An 18,475-nucleotide genomic window follows, 5' to 3' on the forward strand; every position below is an offset into this window, starting at 1 on the left:
AATAATAATGATTAGAATATTGCAATTAATGGACACAATTTATTCCAAAGGAAGCGGACAATAGAGATAAGTTGCGGAGATAAAAGTGCACAGAAAGGGACAAGTTACTCAGAGTTCAACTAAATAAGCTTAGATACACTACAGGGTGTATCTAATTTAAAATAAGGGAGGAATAAACACAAGCTGTACTGTTGTTTATGTCTACTACTGCCTGCCCTACGAAGAAGACAATGTGCTCCCAAGCAAATTACAGCTTTTTCAAAGGCATGGCATATTTCTATAGCTGTTTAATTACCTTAACACTTGTTCAGAGACAAAGTCTGCAAATTTCATCTTCCGGGACAGCAAGGAAAACAGAGGAGGCTGTCCTTGAATTGATACCAACCAATAGGAAAAACCTAAGTCAGAAAAAGGCAAGGATAGTAGGAATGCTGAAGTAGGAAATGAGCGTATCATGCTTTGGTACTTGATGGCAGAGAACCTAAAACTGTGTGTAATCAAATTGATCCTTGGATATTCTTTTTTTTTTTTAAGTGGTTTTTGATAACTGCCTTCCTGTACTAAATGTATCAACTGTAAATAGGATCTCACAGTTCAGTAAAAAATAGAATTTACCATTGATATAAAAAAAAGTCCTTTAAAATATGATAATAAATCTAAACTGTGAACAATTGCAATAAGGAATGAAAAACAACAACAGCTAATTAAACTCAAGTACGGGATCCACTAAAGCATCACAATGTTCAGTCCTTAACCAGTTAAATTTTGTTGAATAAAGAAGTTGAGAACCAATTTGCATATGGCATAGAATTGATTGGAATAGTTCAGACTTTGGAAGGCAGAAATACATTATGGAAAAATACTACTAACAATGAAAAGTAACTGTTAGGTCATCCCCAGCTCAGGATCTTAGGAAAAGAAAGACCCTTGGTTGAAGACACAGGTTATTTTACTAAGGTTAAGTGTTTGCAGTGAAAGAAAGGCTAAATCTGAAGATTCCCATGCAATACATTACATTTTTTCCCTTTCCCTAGCCCTCCCCACTTGACCAGTCCATCTCCATCCAATGATGTTTTGTTTAGGTGTTTTGGGAACAGCCTGGATGTTTGGCAACACTTGGTGCAATTTTATATTCTTTTCCCAGATCAGGACAAGACTGGTACATGCTGGTTCTCACACGTCTGGTTTCTGACAAGGCTATCATTCCCCTTCCATCTCATCTCTACTCTCTACATTCCATTGCCTTCTCCTCCCCCACTAGCATTCATGACAGGTTGCCATCAAAAGGTAGAAGCTGAAGATGGCAGATCTGACAGCAACCAAAGCAAATGTGAAGTCTTCTGCTCAGATAGCATGCATCATATGTTCAGGTACTGGACTCTGTTGGTGAAACCTGCTTGCAAAAAAAAAACAAAAAAAAAGATCATGGGCTGACCTAAATTGCAAAATTAATTATGTGGAAGAAGAAGAAGAAGAAGAAGAAGAAGAAGAAGAAGAAGAAGAAGAAGAAGAAGAAGAAGAAGAAGAAGAAGAAGAAGAAGAAGAAGAAGAAGAAGAAGAAGAAGAAGAAGAAGAAGAAGAAGAAGAAGAAGAAGAAGAAGAAGAAGAAGAAGAAGAAGAAGAAGAAGAGGAGGGAGGGAGGAGGAGGAGGAGGAGGAGGAGGAGGAGGAGGAGGAGGAGGAGGAGGAGGAGGAGGAGGAGGAGGAGGAGGAGGAGGAGGAGATGATGATGATGATGATGATGATGATGGTGATGATGATGGCAAATGCATCCAAATACTAAAAAGTAAAAATTTCCGTTTGGACTACTGCATCCAACTCTAAGCACTCCATTTTGAGACAGCTTTGGAGAACTAAAAGTTAGGAGGAACTGATAATTTTTTGCCTGAAAAGACTCAAGAGAAGATTGCTAGATTTCTTTCATTGTCAAAAAATAAAGAAGAGATAATAATGGGTTTAAATTATAAGATGGCATAAGAACTAAGGAGAAATTTCCTAAAGGTGAGAGCAATCAACCAATGGAACAGAAGTTGCCTTCAGAAGTTTTGGGTGCTTCATCACTGAAAGCTTTTAAAAAGAGACTGGACAACCATTGGTATAGGATTTCCTTCTCAAGCAGGGGATTGAACAAGAAGACTTCCAAAGTTCCTTCCAACTCTATTATTCTATATTCTATGGACTCAATTACCTAGAGAGGTATTGGTTTCATTTTAATTGGATGTCTTCAATTGGAGTCTGGACAGAGATTCTTTAATTGGGGTCCACACACTGAAACCATGGTTACTCTCAATGCCACAAGTGGATCCTTGTAGAATTCTATGAAGGACAGAGATTATTAGCATCATATGTTTGTTCAACACTCCTTCCTGTGAAATCTCCTTTCACAGAACCATACTTATCAACTAAACAAAAGAATATTAAACAATTTCCATTGATGGGAATAAATTAATAACCCAAAAGGTCTCTTGTTATCCTGCTCAGTCTCAGCAGTGTATGAAATCAAGCCAAGGACCATAGAATCTTAGATATTAAGATGCATGACAAGTGTTTCTCCACAACTGTGTTATCCTATGGAAGAATATAAATAGGTCAGCTTCTCTGCCTGGGAGATGCATATGTTTGGTAGTCCTGTGCAGAGGTGGTATTCAGCAGATTCTGGAGAACCGGTAGCAGAAATTTTGAGTAGTTCAGAGAACCAGCCAATACCACCTCTGACTGAAGATTTTACAGTATCCTTCCCCTGCACACCCACTAAGCCAGGCCCACAGAACCAGTAGTAAAAAAAATTGAATCCCACCACTGGTCCTGTGTGTCTGAAGACTATTAAGAGAGAACTTTGTTCATTAACATTAAATATAACCACACAACATGACATTTTCTGGACTTATATGGAAAAGGTTTCCTCTCATCTACAGTATGCTTTTAATCTCCAGAATAAATTATGAATAAGCCGTTCCAACCTGGTTGTTCCTTAGCATTCTGGGTTTCACTACACAAAAGAGGAGGAGGAAGGTAACTTCCGTGGCACATGAGGCTACCACCACTTCAGAGGGTCATGACCCAAATGTGTCACCTCTTCTACAACTCAGGGAATGTGTGAAATGAGCACTCATAGAGTAATGATAAAAATAAAAAAAAAGTTCTCACCAAACCGACACACTTTCTCTTTCCAGTCTCTTCCTATCGGAGCTGTCCCAACTTCAGCAGCTTTAATGGCTGCCTCTCTGCCGCTGGCAAGAAGGGCTTCTCCTGGATCAACCAGGGACTTTGCAGTGTCCCTGGAATCTACAGGATGCGCCCTTCACTATCACCGTCTCTTCAGGACGGTTTAGGTCCGTTGGGACCGTCCAGAGACAAAGATATCGGCTGCAATCTCAGACTTTGCATGCCGTATCGTCGCGACGTCAGCTCCGCCCTCTCTGAAATGAGCACTCATGAAGACTTAACCAAGTCAGCTTTTCAGGGAATATTGTTGCCCTTTGAACCAATGAATTTGAATCAATTCAACAATATCAGATTGTTGTCCTGAAAAATTCCTAATCAATTTCATTAGCCCTCCTAATTGGCTCCTGTACAGATCCTCTGAACCCACCCACCCACCCCAATCTGTTTTTGGGGAAAATATGTTTGGACAATCCCCAAACCGGTAGTGGAAAATACAAATGAAGTGTGTTGATTAGTAACTAGTTTGGAAGCTAAGCGACAGCATTACCCTATTTGAGATTGGCACGCACAAAGCTGTGCAAGTGTTATGGATTGCACACCTGAAGAACATCCAAAAAGATGAAGCTAAAATGCCTGCATTGATTTTAGAAGAAAATTTAATTCAAGCTTGACTATCTTCACTAATTAGCAGTAATAGCAAGGGGAATACAATTACAGGAAGAGCAAATTGCTTTTTATTTAAATGCTCCCAATTTTTTTCCCCGATACATCCCACTGTGTAAGTCCCTCTTTAAATTAGAGGGAGCATGTATAATCTCAGTTCCTCCACTGGGGTTTACCGAAATATATGTGTTCTTTAGATGCTTACTTATGTATTTGGAGGATTAAACTGCTGTAAGAACTTTGTAACAAGATATATCAATGGTAATTTACTTAATTGTGTGTGTTTCAACTCTCTTTTTAATTTGCTTGTATTTTAAAGTTTCCCACACATGTGTCTTCTTTCTCTGTGGAAGAGAGGGAGGACAGACCCACCGACTCCAAGGAAGATCTTCCTGGAGTCTTAAGGCAACCAGTTCAAGGAAACATTAAAAAAAACAAACCCAGAGTTCTTGGGGAAATATCTGCTTCCTCTCATCTCTGGGGAAATAGATTTTCTTCTGAATTTTAGTGAGAGGCCCAAGGAACAAAAGAAGCTGTATTTGATAGAGTTGTGCAGCAGTTCAATTTGGAAGGAGCGAAGGTGCTTTGCGGAGCACAAGTTCATGCACACGACTCCTGTTGGCAACTCCTTAAGATATGAAAGATGACAGTAATATTACTTCCCTCTGTATCTCCACCACGAGAAGGTAACATTTGATCTGAGAAGTTGGCGGTAGATGCTACCTATACCTCCAAGTGTGCTCTTGCTCTTTAAATGTCGCACCTCGCTCAACAGTAGTAACTGTGAGGGGGATCTTGGAGTCCTAGTAGACAACCATTTAAAGATCAACCAGCAGTTTATAGCAGCTGCCAAAAAAGCCAACACAGTTCTAGGGTGCATAAACAGAGGGATAAAATCAAGATTACACGAAGTGTTAATACCACTTTATAATACCTGGGTAAGGCCACACTTGCAATACTGCATCTAGTTTTGGTCACCATTATGTAAAAAGGATGTTGGGACTCTAGAAAGAGTGCAGAGAAGAGCCAACAAAGATGTTTAGGGGGCTGGAGGTTGAAATATATAAAGGACAGTTGCTTGATGAAAAGAAGGACTAGGGGTGACATGGTAGCAGTCTTCCAATATCTCAGGGACTGCCCCAAAGAAGAGGGAGTCAAGCTATTCTCCAGAGGACCTGAGGGCAGGACAAGAAGCAATGAGTGGAAAGTAACCAAGGAGAGAAGCAACCTAGAACTAAGGAGGCATTTCCTGACAATTAGAACAATGGAACAACTTGCCTCCAGAAGTTGTGAATGCTCCAGTACTGGAGGTTTTCAAAAAGATGTTGGATAACCATTTGTCTGAAGTGGCGTAGGGTTTCCTGCCTAAGCAGGACTAGGAGACCTTGAAGGTCCCTTCCAATTCTGTTAGTATATTCTATAGTATTTTAAATCTGAAGAGCTGTTCAGCTCAAATGTACAGGGGTAGATCTGAACATCGTGAATCTATGGACACAATCCCACTTGCACTTGGCACAAGAGGGTATAGTAGGGGACCAGGGGTGGGCTGCTCATTGGAAAAGATGATTTCAGGATCTAAAATTGATTCCACATTTCAGATATCAGGGTCTTTCTCCTATGCCATGTTATCAGAACCTCAGAGGCTCTAGTTTATGGTTGTTGTTACAGAACGTTTGGTCAGTGAGTATTATAATTTTATCTATGATTTAATGGATGGCAAACCTGGAAAATTGAGACTATTTTCCTTCCAGAATTTTGAGTGGTTAAGGAAGGAAATTTCTTAAAGAGAAAGAATTTTGAGTGGTTAACAAAGGAAAGTTTGAAACGAGGTCCAGGCAGAAGAAGAACATCATGGCTTCAAAATTTAAGGGACTGGTTTGGACCAAACTCATCAGCCCTTTTTCATGTGGCTGTTCATAAAAATAGGTTAGCCAACATGATCACCAAAGTTCAATGGTGGATATGGCAGGAGAAGAAGAGGAAAAAGAGAAGGAAGAGGAGGAAGAGGAAGAGGAAGAAGAAGAGGAAGAGGAAGAGGAAGAGGAAGAAGAAAAGGAAGAGGAAGAAGAAGGAAGCAGTTGTTCTAAACCTGCCTTAGACAAGATGGCAGAAAAGAGGTAGCAACAAACAACTTTGTGGCCACCTAATGGTCCTGCAGACCCATAAAGCTATGATTTATTAGCCCTTCAAAAATATTTGAGGCCATCACTGAATCCCTGCAAATCACTATCCATCTGAGATTGTGTATTATGTTGTGGCCCGCCAGTGGCCAGCAAAGCTAGTGGCAGATTCAGACAGCGAAGAGGTTGGGGAGGAACATGGGCCAGTCCTGGAGTTTGGGAAGGCTCTGAGGAGTGCTCTGCATTGGAGGCAGAGATGGAGCCAGGGCCGTCCGACAATTATCAGCCGCCTTTGGAGTTGGACATCAGTGGGGCAGAAGAACAGCTGGAGCCTGTTCCCGACGTGCTCATGCACAGAGCTGCTAGGAGAAGGGAACAGTTAAGGAATAAGGGTCGACTCATGAGTGGATGGCCCCTCCCATAGGGAATAAAGAGAAGCAAAAGAGGAGTGGTGTTTGCAGGAGACAATTCGTTTGTTTAATTAGTGTGAAGATTTGTTTGTGATTCTCAGAGACTCCTTGCCAAGTATTTTCTTGTACAGTGTTGTGCTTGGAAGCTATCGGCCTGGCAACTCTCCAAGCCTGATAAGGTCTGTGGTTGCAATTCACCCTTGAAAGACTGTTTGCTGGGACTTTGCTGGATGTGAATGATAGGAATTCACATTAGACAAATAAAAAAGGGGTTTTGTCAGGACAAGGAGTCTCTTTCGTGTTTCGGTGAAGCCTAGGTCAGAATATTTAACATTTCTCTCTTGTCTTAAAAAATGCCCCCTTCTCGATCTCCCTTCTTTTTCTTCTTTCAGTAGTGTAATTTTTCATTTCCTATTAAACAGGAGGTGCTGTGATTTTTGTTGTGATGGAAAACACAGAGCAGGAAGCAAAGTCCACCTCTACCTCAACATACCCCCGCCTTCCCCTAAAAACTAATGTTGCTGCTATTTCTAAGTATTTATGTATTGTCTCTCCACACATTCAGTCTGAGGGTCAGGAAACATTTGTTGAAATTGCCTGTAGCAAGGATTAGGAGGCAGAGGAGTGACCTGCTGTGAGAAGACAAATAGCAAGTAGCAAAATTCACGCATGCATGAACATGCTGGGTTTTTCTTTTCTTTTTTCCCTGTTTCTTTTTCTGGGCAATGTTAGAAATGGTGCAGAGGTAAATATGGAATTACCCATTAGTGACAGGTAATAAGAATCAAGATCACATATTAAACTGCAATTAAGCTAGTTCCAAATATGCTTTTTTTTCAGGAGGCAGCTGGATTTTCTTGTTTTTTTTTCTTTTGAAGACATTTCACTTCTCGTCCAAGAAGCTTCTTCAGTTCTGACAGAATAGTGGGCCAAAGAAGATTTTTGGATAAGAAGAAAAATGTCTTCAAAAGAAAAAAAAAACAAGACAGTCTAGTTGCCTCCTGAAAAAAGCACCTTTGGGTCAACCGTCACCTGGATAACGGATAATCTCTACGGACTTTGAGCTATACAATTTGGGATGAACACCCTTGGAATGGGGTGGGAGTAAGAATGGATTTCCAAGGAAAAAATTGCAGACCCTCAGGTGACTCTGAGGACAGAGATAAACCTTCAAGTGTTCCAACAACCCTCTAAAAGGATGCAAATAACCAACTGTCTGCAAGGAATATAATTCCTTCCATTCCCCACTATCCAGTCAGAGTTGAAGCAGCTTCTTGGAGGAGAAGCAAAATATCTTCAAAAGAAAAAAACAATCAAGTCAAGTTGCCTCCTGAAAAAAAGCACCTTTGGGACAACCATGACCTGGATGACTGAACATCTCTACAGACTTTTGCAATGAAGCTAGTTTATTGCTCATGTCTATACACAAGAATCTGATCTACTAATGATCGGCACTAAATTGGCACTAAGTAATAGTTAATGGAATTTAAGAGGGGTTGGACTTGGAACACTTGTGGAAATGTAATGATTCTAAGGTGATGACTCACTTAACTCCACCTCTGCCTCTGCCTGCTCTTCTCCCACAGTGTGGAAGGGGTGTTAGGAATGGTCAGGATGGCAATGCACATGATGTTCTTGATTGCGTGAGAAAAGCAATGGCTTATAACTGCCAGCAAAAAGGAGGGTGAGGATTAATTAAGAGTTTGTCATGAGTAAAGAATCAAGATCACATGTTAAGTTCCAGTTGAGCTGATTTATTGCTCGAGTCTATTCACAAGAGTCTAGTCAACTAACGATCAGCATTAAATTGACACTGGAAAAGAGTGAATTGAATCAGAAAGAGGTTGGATTTAGACCATTTCTAGGAATTGAATGACTCTAGGCTGATTACTCGCTTGATTCTGACCCCAGATTTTGCCTGTCCTTCTCTTACAGTTAATGCTGCAACCACACAAATGTGATTCCTGGTTTGACCATGGCAGTTCCCTTCTGATTCTTACGCCTCGCACCACCCTGTAAACTTAGTGGGAAGATGCTGAGGGCAAGAAGGCCAATCCATTCTTAGGTGGGAGGTGGTAGACAGCTCATTTGGTCCAGTTACTGAACTAGAGTGGGCCAATCTGACTTCTAGTCTTGCCTTAGGTTTCATTTGACTAGTTTCTCAGCGATTCTGGGGCCATCACTCCTTCTCAGCCTTAAGCAGAAGGCCCTAGCAAACCACTTCTGAAAAAGCTGTTTAGAAAACAACTTTTTTTAGAATAGAGAATAGAGAAGAATAGAGAAGCCTCAGAAAACTTAGAAACTTAGAATAACTTTATGGTCACTTTAAATGTACACTAATCAGCATACATTAAAATGACATTTAATTGCATACTGCTCTCAAAGGGTCACCACCTCCAATGTATGCAAAATAAACATGACAAAACCAACCAACCAACCAAACAAATAAATAAATAAATATTATGAATATACCCGCATGGCCACATATATTATATGCCAGAAAGAAAGAACAGAATCTAGTTTGGACGTATACATGTATATGGAGAGACGAACAAATATTGCGAGTTTACCAGACAGATGGCCTAGGGAACAAAGCTGTTACAGAATCGGTTAGTCCTGCTATAAATACTTCAAAACCTACTCCCAGAGGGGACCAAGAGAAACAGTCCGTAAAGTGGTTGTGTGGGGCCTCTAACAATGCTTTGTGTTCTAAGCCCATAGCGCTTATAAGCGGCATCCTGAATAACGGGAAGTGAGCTTCCTATAATCTTCTCCACTGTCCCCACCACTCTCTGTATGGACTTTCTATCTGAGGCGCTGCTGCCACCAAACCAAACAGTAATGCAGCTTGTTAAAATGCTCTCAATCATGCCTCGGTAAAAAAAGTAGCCAGGACAGAAGGATAAAGATGTGCTAAAGAAGGATCTCCTCGTCCGATGCAGGAATTGCAGACACTGGTTTGCATGCTTTACTTAGGATGAACCTGTGGAGTAATCAATTTAATGGAAACCGTTAAGCCGTTAACTTTGGCATAACTAAATTAAAAGCAAGCCCTAAGGCGATTATTTGCCCTTAGCATTTTGCTATTAACATTTCTTCCAACATCCTTCACCCTAGTCTTTGCTAAGGGTTAGAAATAGATCCCTTGCTTCACCCCACTTTCCACCTCTTTCTTTAGCTTTTATTGATTTTTATCGTGATTCATTTGATCATTGTCAGCCACCCAGAAACACTGAGATTTTTATTAGACATAAAATGCATCAGTCTTATATTGAGATCGCGGGATCATTCTGCCTTAATGGGAAGGAAATCTGAATCAACTAAAATCAACTTGACTGCAACATCTTTTTCAACTTTTAACATTCACTTTGGGCCAAATCCCCAAGCACTGCTCTCTCTCTCTCTCTCTCTCTCTCTCTCTCTCTCTCTCTCTCTCTCTCTCATCTCTCTCTCTCTCTCTCTTATCTCCCTCTTTCTCCTATCTCTCTCTCCCTCATCTCTCCATCTTCTCTCTGTGTGTGTCTTCTCTCTCTTTCTCTCTCTCTTTCCCAGGTTTTTATCTGCTAACTAGGAATTAATTGATTGCTCCATTCCAATCACCGAGGTAACAACAGAGCTGAACTAAACTGAACTACATTCAGATATAATGGATTTAGATTCAACTTTGCCTATTGAAATTTTCAAGCTTAATTTAATCAGGGACCAATTTCATTGATTCTAATGTAATACTGAGATTTTAGCAACATCGCTTTGAGCTTGGGTCATGACCACCATACTCACGGGGTTAGGGCTTGTTTGTTTGTTTACTTCTAAGAATTAAGCTGCCAGTTTGCTTTTAGATTAAATGTAGTATTAAGTAATTGTGCAGATTAAAAAAATATATTTCAATCATGGTGTCATTTAATCAGAAAAACAGCCATGTCATAGATGTGCCTAGAATTCTGTTCTCATTTAACGTAAGTTCCATGCAATTATGGGCTATAATTAATTTGACTTTATTCTATCCACCCCTCTCCAAAACTCAAATCCCGGTTTGTTTCTGAAACTGTGTCACAATTATTTTCCCTTTTATTGTCCTCTCTGGAACCTGATGTAAACTGTAATGCAGCCATATCCCATTAGGCCTTTTATTTTTCTATTTGGGCAAGCGTGTTTTTTTAACCTAATTGTGCCTTTTGTAATCCTCTTCGGCTGCCTCTGTATCACTAATGCAAGTCTTTGCTATTCCACCAGCTCTAACGACTTGTCAGATTAAAGATTAATGAATAGATGTTACCCAGAGGTTTTGAAAAAAAAGGTTAAAAATAATGACAAGTGGGATCTTTTATATGGCGTCGGAGAATGTAAATTTTGGGAAATGGGATGAGCAAGAAGGAAAACTTGTGGGAATCAAATCAGCCACTTACTGCTTTTCTGGAGCAAGAATTAGCACAAAAGGAGCTGCAAAAGGAAACACACCTCTTTTTCCAGTGATGATTGCAACTTAAAAAAAAAAAACAGAAGACAGAAGAAGACAGACCAAGTTTCTGATCTGTAACCTTATCAATTTCTAATTCTACTTGTCCTCATTTCTTCTAGATAAAATGTATCTCACCAAATCTGTTGCTTCGTAGCTATCATTTTTTAAATTGATTAATGATGATGATTATCAGAATCAGAATAGAGCTGAAAGGGACTTTAGAGATCTTCTAGTCCAGCCTCCTGCTCAACCTAGAGTTCCCGTGCCACTTCAGACCAGTGACTGTCCACTCTCTTCTTAACAACCTCCAGTGATGGAGTACTCACAATGTCTGAAGGAAAGCTGTTCCACAGGTGAATTGTCCTCACCATGAGGAAGGTTCTCCTCAATTCCAAGTAGCTTCTCTCCTTGATTAGTTTCCATCCATTGCTTTTTGTCTTACCTTCAAGTGCTTTGAAATATAAATCGATCCCCTCTTCTTTGTGGCAGCCCTCAAATACTGGAAGATTGCTATCATGTCCCCCTGGTCCATCTTTTCTCTAGACTAGCCAAACCCAAATCCTCCAACTGTTCTTCGTCTGTTTTAGTTTCAAAGCCTTTAATCGTCTTAGTTGCTCTTCTTTAGCACTTATCATTATGATGTTGTCCATTCAATCATGTCTGACTCTTGAAGATTCTATGGACCAGGTCTATGCACAACTTCTGATCTTGCACTATTTCTTTGAGTTGTGGAAGGTGTCCAGGCACCATGTTCTTTGCCAGCCTGGTTTCCTTTTACCCCTAATTCTTCCCAACAGAATTGCTTTCTCCTACAAAATACCCTGCATAACATAGCCAAGGTACGTGAGATGCAATTTTGTGATTTTGCCTTCCAGGGAAATGTCTGGGGTTATGCAGTCCAGTTACATGCTTGTTAGTCACATTTGCTAACCAAGGAACACTCAGGAACCTTGTCCAGCATCATATCTCAAATAAGTCAATTTTCTCCCCATTTTGCTTTTTTTAAGATCCAACTCTGATTTGGTATTCAACAGGTTTTGACCAGTTTTGGAGAACTGGTAGCGGAAGTTTTGAGTAGTTCAAAGAACCAGCAAATACCACCTTTGACTGGCCCCGCCCCCATCTATTTTCTGCCTCCCATTGAGTCCCAGCTGATCGGCTAGGTCTTCTTTTGTTGCCCTGCATAGGAGAATGGAGCTGGAAATCAGGTTAGTGGGGTGGGGAGGGAATGAGATTTTGCAGTATCCTTCCCCGGCCACGCCCATCAAACCATGCCCACCAAGCCAATCCCATAGAACCGGTAGTAAAAAAAAAAATTGAATCCCATCACTGATCCAACTTTCAATTGACTAATGCTTTTGGATTTAAAGAAGAGCTACAATCATCATCTTCAATAGAAACATTCTTGTAAAGTTGAACAATCAATCAATCAAACAAACAAACAAACATGTATTGTCAATGCACAACATGTGTATAATGAAATTGAAAAGCCAAGTAAGAAGGTTTTGAAAACCTAATGAAATTTGTAACTGACCACTTGAATCTGGACTTATCTTTATGTGTTTGTCACTAATTGTATGATAGCAGTCAATCAATCAATCAATCAATTTATTATCAATCTGGTCTTGGACCAGAACAAATAAAAATGCTCAGTAAATATACAATTAAAAATCTAGTATAAAATAATAAATAATAACTGAAATCTATAATAAAACCAGTCTGTCAATTATACATGGTCTAACTATACTAAAATCATAAGCCATAAACTGTGTGGCCTGTTGTAGGTTCAATGTTGAAAGGGAAAAGAGTAAGCAGTGCAAAGGGTTTGCCACATTTGTTATATAGAATAGAGTAGAGTAGAGTAGAGTAGAGTAGAGTAGAGTAGAGTAGAGTAGGAATAGGAATAGGAATAGGAATAGGAATAGAATTCTTTATTGACCAAGTGTGATTGGACACACAAGGAATTTGTCTTGGTGCAAATGCTCTCAGTGTACATAAAGAAAAAATATAACATCATGTCATGCCTCTGTTGGAGTCTGAATCCAAGGAGGAAGATGAACAGCCATCAAGGAGTGGGAGAGTGGCTCCGTTGGCTGTGGAGGAAACTGGGGAAGGGCAAAGTCCAGCTGGGAAGACCAGGAGAGAGATAGAACAAGGGAGAGGGGGTTAAGAGGAAGAACAAGGCCCACTCCCTCCTCATCCTAGGGCACACAAGGAAGAATGGACAAGAAAGCAACGTGGGTTGTGTGGCTTATGAAGGAGGAAAGGGCCCTGATTCCCTTTACAAGGCACACCTGGGGAGAGAGTTAAAAGGAGAACTAATTGGGAGGGGCATTTGTCAGGAACAAATGTTGAGTTTATCTAATGTTGGCTGCTGTTATCTTAGTTCCTGGCATCCTCCCGACTGGTTTGATTTACTGCCGTCTTATGTCACTTCTGGAACCCCTTATCATGCCCTGCCAGATTTAATACCTTATCTTGCGTTGTTGGATTTATAGCTTAAAGTTTTCTGTTTACACCATTTTGGATTGGAACATCTGCAGCCAAAGGCTGTTGCAGGTTCCTGGGATAGTTTTTCTCCAGACCGGAAGGTAACCGGGACATTGGGAGCAAAGTTGGAGCTAATAAAGGGACCTCTACTTTCTATCTGGCTGGGTTGCCTTTGTGCCACACCCTGGGTCATCACACATAACTATGGTGAAGAAGACATGTGTTTGCAATGAATCCCCATTACCGCTGCTCAGAATCTGGCTACTTGTGTTGTAGTTTTGGACTGTTCATCCTTCAGCAGCCACTGAAGAGAGGTAGTGTCTAAATAGCTAATATACCTAGCAGTCATTGGCAGAATATATTTTTTCCTAATCTCTGTGTAAAAGGAGCATCTAAGGAACATGTGACCTGGAGTCTCCTCCACCTCTGATGGTAGTTGTTACTGCAATTAATTAATCCCATTAGGATCCATATTGATTAGACTCATACTATTTAAGTGGAATGTTATAAGCCTCCTGGGTAACTTTCTGGAACAATGTCTTGTCCCCAAACTACACTTCTAAACAACCTTGGACATTTCAGGTTATTTGCGACTGAAGCTGAAATTCAATCCATCTGTAGCCAATTTTATGAATCTGTAACTTGTCATTTGTACAAGTGTTTTGTTTTTGTCTGGAAAGTACGGTGCAGCAGCAGTGAAAAAAGCAACCCAGAGACTATTCTGCCCAGCTCACGGACAGAAAATGAGAGATGTGTGTGTGATATGATTACCTATTGGTTTGTTATCAAGTTGATGCGTTACAATGTCAGGTGGGGAGTGGGAAAAAGTAAGCCATTAAAAAAACAAGAGTATGCCTATTATTGCATCGAACTGGAAAATCTTATGGAAAGATCACGCTGCCCTCCCAATATTGAAACTGCTCCTCCATCCTTGGATGGTTATGCCAAAGCGAAATAGCAATTTATACACTTACGCTGAAAGTGCTCCTTGCAATCTGACTGCAATTGCTCAGTGACAGTGAGCCATTACCAGGGTTGGCATACTGTGCAGTGTGCATAGCATTGATGCTATGCTATTGAACCTCATCTCTCCTAGGTGATATACGCTATTATTTCACTTTGAACACTGTGTCCAGCTCTGGGCTCTCCCCCTTTAAGAAGGCTTCAAAAAATAGAAACAGGTTCAGCTGAGGCAATGAAGATTGTCAGAAACTAAGACTTGTGGGGAGAAATGGAAGTAGCTAGTGGTTGCTGGCCTAGAGGTGGGAGCTCTCGCCCTCACAATCAGGAGACTGCGAGTTCAATCCTAGGTAGGTGTTTCTCTCTCTGGACACACTGAGAATATATCTACTGAAAAAAACTCTGCATTGGTGACAGGAAGGGCATCTGGCCAGTAAACACTCAGCTCCATTCAGTTGCCCAGACTCCACCCCACAAGGGATTATGGGGTCATTAAAAGAGGATGAAATAGAAGTAGCTGACTACTGAGAAGAAATACTGAGATACACTCTTCAAAGACCTGAAAAGTTGATGCATAGATGTTCAAAAATGTTCTTTCTAGTCCAGAAAGACATAGAATGATGGCTATAAGTATAAGAAGATACATTCCAGTTCAATATTAGAAAATCAATCAACCAAGTACCTGGAATTGTGTATAGGAAGATATGTACAGAGATTGGGGTAGATTTTTCCATGTCCAAATGAAGATTCTACAGAAAGTCGTAGAGAAGTTAAGAGAGACCTGTGGGACCTCAAGATGGACAGTCCGAAACTGGCCAACCAACTAGACATTGAGATAGTAGACAAGGACCAGAAGACAGTAGTGTTGATATAAGTAGTAGTGCCAAGTGACAGCCTCTCTGAGAGGTTTATAAATATCAACCTATTGTCCCCAACAATCTGTGTCCCCATTTTACTGACCTCAGAAGGGTGAAAGGCTGAGTGAATTTTGAGCCCATCGGGATTGAACTCCAGACTGCGGGCAAAGTTTGCCTGCAATGCTACATTCTAACCACTGTGCCACCACAGCTCCTGTATTATTTTCAAATTAAATTTGTTAACACAAACTTGTTCTTTTTTACATTTCCCAAATTGCGTCTCTAGGGCTTCTCACAGTTTAGGGCCTCAACATGTTTAAACTTGGCCCTGGGTTTCTATTTTAAAAGACCTAAAGTTTTGCCAAGCTCAACATAAAATACGAGTCAGAGAGAGGTCAAATAACAAGATACTACAGAACCTTACAGCCAAGTTCTACTTTCTTTGTAAGTACAATTCAGCGCACAGAGAAGATCCAGAAAATTGTAAGTGGGAACTATAGTAAAATCCACTTATAATTCCCATGTATATCATCTTTTTCACCTTCCTAATGCAGAACCTCTTGGATGGCACCCCAGTTTGAATAGGCAGTTAACACGGGCGGAGAAAATACAAGATTGAAACATAAAAAATGTCAAAAGAGCAAGAAATCTTAATTTATTCAGAAGAAGACAAGAAACTCATCAACGCTTAAAATTTCTCTCGAGATCATAAAATCAAAGTATTGTTTGCTTTAGAAGCTTGCCACAAAAAATATCAGACATGAGTAGGGGAAAAATATTCTCTCTATATTTCCTTTAATCGAATCATGATCCAGCAAGGTTCACATGACTATGAAGATAAATTAGAGTATAGAAATCTCCCTTGTGCAATGACATTAGCCATATGTACAGACTGGTATTTCTATATTACTCATAGGGAATTTTTGATGACACCAATGCACCCACGTACCTTGAATGCCACCACCATTTTAGACCTCCTGTAAAAAAAGACTCACACCCACACAGTAGATTTTTCAACCAGTGACAAAGGTTTAGTTTTTAGGTTAGTTTAGTTTAGTTTACTTTATTGTCATTGCAACCTCATACAATAAAATTAAATACCATCTTCAGTGTACATTATGATTGAAAATAAACACAAACACACATCCTTCACATTCTATACATTGAATTGAAACCCTGATATTGCAGTAATATTGCACTATACAGTAGAATTCCATAGAGTTATTGCCCTGGGATAGAAGCTGTTTTTCAGCCTATTGGTCCTTGTTTTTATTATCCTGTACCGTCTGCCAGATGGTAATAGTTCAAAAAAAAGGATGCCCAGGATGAGATGGATCTTTGAGAATGTTGAACTTTTCTTAAGGCAGCAGGAGCTCTAAAGCTCTTCCAAGAGGGGAGAGGACAACCCATGATCCTCTGGGCAATGACACAGTGCAGTAAGTTAAAATACTCTACGGTGCAGAAGGTCACCAGCAGTTTTTCATTCAAATTAGCCTATAAAAAATGACTCTGTCTGCTTGCCAGGAATAAAGAAGATGGTGAGAATTAAGGAGAGAATCAGTATGTCCTTGGAAGATATACAGGTCCAATCTTACGCGGAGAAACAGACTGAAATGCAAGCCATTTATCCACATAGTCACCTAGGATTGGTCGAAATTGTCATTGTCAAACACAGGAAATCCGGAGGCAAGGTGAACTTAGATTTCTGAACTTAGATTTCTTATGGGCGTGAAGGATTGAAACCGATGATACACTTGACCCTTCCCTCTCGGGATCAACCTAGCTATCTCCTACAGTCATTTAGCTAAACAGATTGTATACGTGTGTGTGTGTGTACACACACACACAAATATATATGGCATTCAGCTTTGTTGGGTATTTTCCCATGTCATTATAGTTGTGCTTTTAAAATTGCAGCGTTTCGGCAGAATCTTATCTGCCATCATCAGGCTTCTGTATAGTGTTTGTCAGATGAACACAATACAGAAGCCTGATGATGGCAGATGAGATTCTGCCGAAACATAGCTACAACTTTAAAAGCACAACTATAATGACGTGGGAAAATACCTGAACAAAGCTGAATACCATACATGTAAGTACCCGTGAAAACTTAAGAAAAGATAGATAGAAAATAGATAGATAGATAGATAGATAGATAGATAGATAGATAGATAGATAGATAGATACTTTTTATTAAGCTTTTTCACATTTAAAACAAACAGTGCAGTTAAAAATAACATATGAAAAAGAATTGGAAAATGCATACAGACAACATTTAACTTACCTACATGTAAAATAAAAGCCCTTAAGGCTTTTATTGTAAGCCATCCAGAATCATTGAGAGTGAATGGGTGGCCATATGAATTAATTAATTAATTAATTAATTAATTAATTAATTAATTAATTAATTAATTATTGGCCAATTGTGATTAGACACACAAGGAATTTGTCTTGGTGCATATGCTCTCAGTGTACATAAAAAAAAGATACATTCGTCAAGAATCAGCAATAACACTTAACCTTATAAACTGCTTTACAGTGCTTTACAGCCCCCTCCAAGCGGTTTACAGAGTCAGCATCTTGCCTTCCAACAATCTGGGTCCTCATTTTATCCATCTCGGTATGATGGAAGGCTGAGTCAAACACAAGCCAGTGAGGATTGAACTCCTGGCAGTCGGCAGAGTTAGTCTGCAATACAGTATTCTAACCACTGCACAGGAAGAAAGGAAGGAAGGAAGGAAGGAAGGAAGGAAGGAAGGAAGGAAGGAAGGAAGGAAGGAAGGAAGGAAGGAAGGAAGGAAGGAAGGAGGGAGGGAGGGAGGGAGGGAGGGAACAGAAAAGGAAGAGGAATAGCAATAGCAATAGCACTTAGAATTATATACCACTCCACAGTGCTTTATAGTGCTCTTGAGCAGTTTACAGAGTCAGCATATTGTCCTCAATAATCTGTGTCCTCACCTTGGAAGGCTGGAAGGCTGAGTCAACCTTGAGCCTGTCAGGATTGTGAAGGACTTGAACTCATGGTAATATGAGCAGAGTTAGCCTGCAATACTGCATTCTAACCACCATGGTTCTTATGGCTGATATAAATCTAAATAAAAATAAATAAATACAAGTATATATTTGGCCAACCTATTGGTCATATGAGAAATGAGTTGTGAGAAGAACCGTTGGAATGGAATGAGAACCAAGTAACTGGTTCAGAATTGGAAAGGGATTGTGGCAGCCTATTTATTTCATAGATGCATATTTCATAAGAAATAGAAGTTTGAATTCAAATCACCGGGACAGGACAAGGCTTCCACTTTGACAACTAAAAATAAGGAAGATGTAAGGAGGAGCTTTCTGAAAG

The sequence above is a fragment of the Notechis scutatus genome, chromosome 5 (genome assembly GCF_049901735.1).
Source record: "Notechis scutatus isolate UNSWTSFEM ecotype Mainland chromosome 5, rNotScu1.2, whole genome shotgun sequence".
In the NCBI taxonomy this organism is placed as follows: Eukaryota; Metazoa; Chordata; class Lepidosauria; order Squamata; family Elapidae; genus Notechis; species Notechis scutatus.